The sequence below is a fragment of the Oncorhynchus kisutch genome, linkage group LG28, assembly GCF_002021735.2.
Source record: "Oncorhynchus kisutch isolate 150728-3 linkage group LG28, Okis_V2, whole genome shotgun sequence".
Lineage (NCBI taxonomy): Eukaryota > Metazoa > Chordata > Actinopteri > Salmoniformes > Salmonidae > Oncorhynchus > Oncorhynchus kisutch.
The window spans coordinates 31,550,319-31,556,318 of NC_034201.2; positions in this window are offsets into that span (position 1 = coordinate 31,550,319).

Sequence of the window (6,000 nt, forward strand, 5' to 3'; positions counted from 1 at the left end):
CCAGTAGAGTGATAGGCAAGTCCATCCATTTACACAGGTCACCCTCTACCTTTTGAAACAAACCGGACAGATTGAGTTTATAAAGGTTCTTCAGGTTCTTCAGGTCATCTGCAAAAAGTGATAATTTAGGAGTATGGGGGCCCACCTGAAAGCCATGTATGTCAGGGCACGTTCTAATGGCCTCAGCCATTAGATGATGAGGGCTAAGAGGTGGGGGCTAATATGGTAATGCAGTCTGTTCCCCCTATAGAGAGGGAAAGAGGAGTAAGTAATCCTGTTGGTAGCAATCCTAGCTTTAGGACATTTGTAGAGTGATTTTTGCAAGTTTACAAATACGGTGTCAAACTTTTCCAAAACTTGGAAGAGATATGGCCATTCGACCCTATCAAAGGCCTTTTCAGCATCAAGGGAGACTGTGATACTAGGTCATTTATTTTTGTTAACAGGGTGAATTATATCAAAGAACCGTTTAAGATTATTGGAGGACAATCTATTAGTTATGAAGCTGGTCTGATCTGGGTTGACCAGCAGAGGGAGCAATGACTCCAGTCTTTTAGATAGCATCATGGTGATCAGTTTACAGTCTGTATTAAGGAGAGAGAGTGGTCTATAGGAGGTGCACTTTAGCACGTTTTTCCCTTTCTTGTGAATTACTGTAATCACAGCTTTTGAGAGATACTTTGGAAAGCAGTTGTCCTCCCCAGCTTTTTTAAAGTACTTCCATAAGGTAGGGTACCAACAGGTCCTTTAAATTCTTTATAGAACTCTGGGGGGGAAGGCATCCTTCTCAGGAGATTTATTAGAAGGTAAAGATTTAATGGCCTCCAACAATTCAGGGACTGAGAATTGGTTACTCCGGCGTTCTGTCTTCCTCTGACAGGCATGAGAGGTTGAGAGAGGAGAGAAAAGAGTCGATCTCTGATACATCATTGCTTGATTGGGAAGTTTAGAGGTCCTCATAGTATTTCTTAAAATAATCATTAATTTCAGTACAGTCGAAATATATCTCATAAGTAAGAGTTTCTATAGCATTAATTGTCCTCTTATTTTCCTCTGCTTTCAGTTGCCATGCCAATACTTTGTGTGCTTTCTCTCCAAGTTTGTAAAAACACTGTTTTGATCTAGTAATGGCCCTCTCAGCTTGATAGAAAGCCTCTGGTAAGTTTTCTCTAGCTCAAAGATTTCAGATTCAAGGACATTCAGTTCAGCACCGTGTGGGTGCATCTGTTTCCAGACGTCTAGTAAATTGAGATCCTTCATGAATGACATGGTGACCTTGGCGGCTTTGGTAAGAGGGGAGATTTTATCAGAGAACCTATCAAGAACTGTATCTAAACAGCCAATAGCCATCCTGGTGGTGCCTGAGCAACCTGAAGGAAGATATTATGAATAAACATACTGTATGGACATCGAAGTTAGGAGCATACATATTCAATACGGTCCAAGACTCCGAATACATATGCCCTTGCACCAACAAACAAACCTGCCTGAGGGATCAGATATGGTGTTGCTGATAAAAAAGGAGTTGTGTCTATTTATCAAAATTGCAGTTCCTCTTGCATTGGAGTTCAAAGACAACGGAAAAAGTTTTCCCACCCATTCCCGCTTTACTTTCTTGTGTTCACTGGCTGTAAGATGTGTTTCTGGTACGAACACAATGTCAGCCTTTAATTTCTTAAGGTATGTATAGACTCTTTTCCTCTGAACCGGGCTGTTACGGCCTTTAATGTTGAATGTGACATATTTTAGTGGATTAAGCATGGGTTCTGTTTCAAATATATAACCAAATGGTAATTATGTAAATAGTCAGTTAATGTTTCAACTTTAGTTTGGACACTGAAGTGACCTACTGTACAGTGCAATCGAAAAGTATTCAAATCCCTTAACTTTTTCCAAATTTTGTTACATAACAGCCTATTCTAAAATTGATTAAACCATGAGAAACAAGATTCTCTGGTCTGATGAAACCAAGATTGAACTCTTTGGCCTGAATGCCAAGCATCACTTCTGGTGGAAACCTGGCACCATCCCTAAGGTGAGCATGGTGGTGGCAGCATCATGCTGTGGGGAGGTTTTCAGGGGCAGGGACTGGGAGACTAATCAGGATCGAGGGAAAGATGAACAGAGAAAGTACAGAGAGATCCTTAATGAAAACCTGCTCCAGAGCGCTCAGGACCTCAGACTAGGGCGAAGGTTCACCTTCCAACAGAACAATGACCCTAAGCACACAGCCAAGACAACGCAGGAGTGGCTTTGGGACAAGTCTCTGAATGTCATCGAGTGGCCCAGCCAGAGACCGGACCTGAACTTGATTGAAAATCTCTGAAGAGACCTGAAAATAGCTGTGCAGTGACACATAGTCATTATGAGGTATTGTGTGTAGATTGATGAGGGATATTTGTTCAAATTCAATTTTAGAATAAGGCTGTAACGTTCCAAACGGGGGGGGGGGGGGGGGGGGGGGTACTGTCATGCCCTGACCATAGAGAGCCTTTTTATTCTCTATTTCGGTTAGGTTGGGGTGTGACTAGGGTCGGTAATCTAGGGTGTTTATTTCTATGTTGGCCTGGTATGGTTCCCAATCAGAGGCAGCTGTTTATCATTGTCTCGTTGTCTCTGATTGGGGATCATATTTAGGAAGCCATTCCTCCACTGTGTGTTGTGGGATCTTGTTTAAGTGTAGTTGCCTGTGAGCACTTCATTTTCTTCACGTTTCGTTCGTTCTTTATTGTTTTTGTGCGTTTCACTCGAAAAACATGTCACGCTGCGCTTTGGTCCGAATGTTATTACGAAGATCGTGACAAGAAGAAAAAACATGAACCACACCCACCCTGATTGTCAGACTAAAATCACAATCCCCAACAATCATATATGAAAACACTTGTAGAGACACATTGTTTCTGGCTTTCCATTTTGCTCTTACTAGCTAAAGTTTGGAATAAACTAAAACCAAAACCTACAAAAAAAACTACTAAAATCTCTATATTGAAAACAAATGTTGTGAATAGACCTTTATGGCTGAACATTTTACTGTCAACAATAAGGGCTGCTTGAGTCTCTTTTCAGGAGAAGAAGAGAAACATAAATGGGGGGAAAAGCAATGGGCCTAGGCCTACTAATTTTCTTTGCCCAATGGATATTGTCAAAAACAAAACATACTCTCCTGTAAATGTAGTAGAACTCACCACAGGAAAAATAACTGTTAGTTGAAAATGTCCAAATGATTTGTAGCGGTAAACATATCCAAATTCCAAATGTTACCTTAGATTGTAAACTGTCATGGTCAAAACATATAGATTCAATGATTGTAAAGATGGGGAGAGGTCTGTCTGTAATAACGAGAAGCTCTGCTTTGTTGACGCCACACTCCAAAAAGCAAATCCTGCAGAATATATTTTTGTTTTATATTGATTATTGTCCAGTCGTGTGGTCAGGTGCTGCAAGGAAAGACCTAGTTTAGCTGCAGCTGGCCCAGAACAGAGCTGCATGTCTTGCTCTTCGTTGTAATCAGAGGGCTGATATAAATAAGTGTTTAGGAGAAACTGACTGCATCACTTCTTATTTTTGTAAGAAACATTAATGTGTTGAAAATCCCAAATTGTTTGCATAGTCAACTTACTCACAGCTCTGACACACACACTTACCCCACCAGACATGCCACCAAAACCCAGAGGAACCTGGTCAGGACGTCCCGTGGGGGCTTATCTGGTGTGGTTTTCGTGGTTAAGGTTCTGTGGGCATGTTCGATTTCCAATGGCTTTGTAAAGTTGGTTATGCCCAGAACATCAGGGATCCATTGAGTGAAGAAAAGGACGCTGTCCTCTTTCAATCCGACCACACGCTTATTGCTACATCTGCTCTGGTTCTCCATCTGGTCCAACTTGTTTGTGAGATAGGCATTGTCTTTCTGCAGCTGTTTGATAACCTGGTCATGTCAGGTGATGGTATCTTCAACCGTGCTAAATCACAAGTCAGCCTCAGAGGTTCTCAAAAGGAAGGCATTCAGAGGGGATTTCAGGCCGTCAATGGAAGAATGTTCAACCAATTTCTTGTCAATTTCTTTGTTACCATCTTGAATCTCCCAGAGGAGAGTAGCAAGCATGCCAGAAGACTCGGAAGAGGCTGCTGAGAGGAACAGTGAGGCACTGTCATCTGAGTTATCAGGACTGATGCTAAACTTGCTAGCTGTGGAGTTATTATTATCTTGGGATTCAACTATGTTTTGGTCAACCTTCTTGCCTCTCGGCCGGAGGTCCATGGCGCTTTGAGAAGGTAAGTACTTAACAATTTATCAGCCGATGTTAGAATATTGTTTCAACATTTTTATTAAGGTAATACTAGGATAACTTTGAAGAGTTAAGTTTGTTAAAACTTCTTATGGCTGCAGGGGCACTATTGAGTAGCTTGGATGAAAGGTGTCCAGAGGTGCCCAGACTAGACGTTCTGCTTCTCAGTCTCAGTTGCTAATATATGCATATTATTATTAGTATTGGATAGAAAACACTCTGAAGTTTCTAAAACTGTTTGAATGATGTCTGTGAGTATAACATAACTCATATGGCAGGCAAAAACCTGAGAATAAATCCAAACAGGAAGTGAGACATCTGAGGTTGGTATATTTTCAACCCATTCTCTATTGAAATCAAATCAAATTGATTTATTTAGCCCTTCGTACATCAGCTGATATCTCAAAGTGCTGTACAGAAACCCAGCCTAAAACCCCAAACAGCAAGTAATGCAGGTGTAGAAGCACGGTGGCTAGGAAAAACTCCCTAGAAAGGCCAAAACCTAGGAAGAAACCTAGAGAGGAACCAGGCTATGAGAGGTGGCCAGTCCTCTTCTGGCTGTGCCGGGTGGAGATTATAACAGAACACGGCCAAGATGTTCAAATGTTCATAAATGACCAGCATGGTCAAATAATAATAATCACAGTACTTGTCGAGGGAGCAGTAAGTCAGCACCTCAGGAGTAAATGTCAGTTGGCATATCCCATTGGGATATGAATGAAGATTCACTTTCTAGGGCTTCCACTAGATGTCAACCGTCTATAGAAATTTGAAAGAGGGGAATGAGTCAGACAACTGGCAGTCAGCCATTTCCCGCTCACGCACATACCACATGATATCTTCCTGCGTTCCGTTCCTCCTCAAGACACAAAGGAACTCTCCGGTTGGAACTTTATTTAAGATTTATGATAAAAACATCCTAATGATTGATTCTGTACTTAGTTTGAAATGTTTCTTCGACCTGTAATATAACCTTTTGAAGTTTTTGTCCGAAGATATGGTCGACCAGCACCAGCGTTTGGATAGGTGTACCAAACGCGCTAACAAAAGTAGCTAATTGGACATAAATAACTGACATTATCGAACAAATCAAGCATTTATTGTGGACCTGGGATTCCTGGGAGTGCATTCTGATGAAGATCATCAAAGGTTAGTGATTCATTTTTATCTCTTTGTGCTTTTTGTGACTCCTATCTTTGGCTGGAAAAATTGATGTTTTTTTCTGTGGCTTGGTGGTGACCTAACATAATCGTTTGTGGTGCTTTCGCTGAAAAGCATATTTGAAATCGGACACTGTGGTGGGATTGACAACAAGATTACATTTAAAAAGGTATAAGATACATGTATGTTTGATGTATTTCTGTTGTTTTGAATTTGGCGCCCTGCACTTTCACTGGCTGTTGTCTTATCATCCCGTTAACGGGATTGCAGCCCAAAGAGGTTTAACGCCTGCTCAACTCCTCGGCATCTACATCCATGTTAGTGAGCATTTCTCCTTTGCCAAGATAATCCGATTAAACAGCGTTACACCGGTGCATCTTGTGCTGAGGACAGTAAAGGGCCACTCTAAAATGTGCAGTTTCGTTACACAACACAATGCCACAGATGTCTCAAGTTTTGAGGGAGCGTGCAATTGACATGCTGACTGCAGAGATGTCCATCAGAGAATTGAATGTAAATTCTTCTACCAAGGCCATTTTAGAGAATAGGTCAG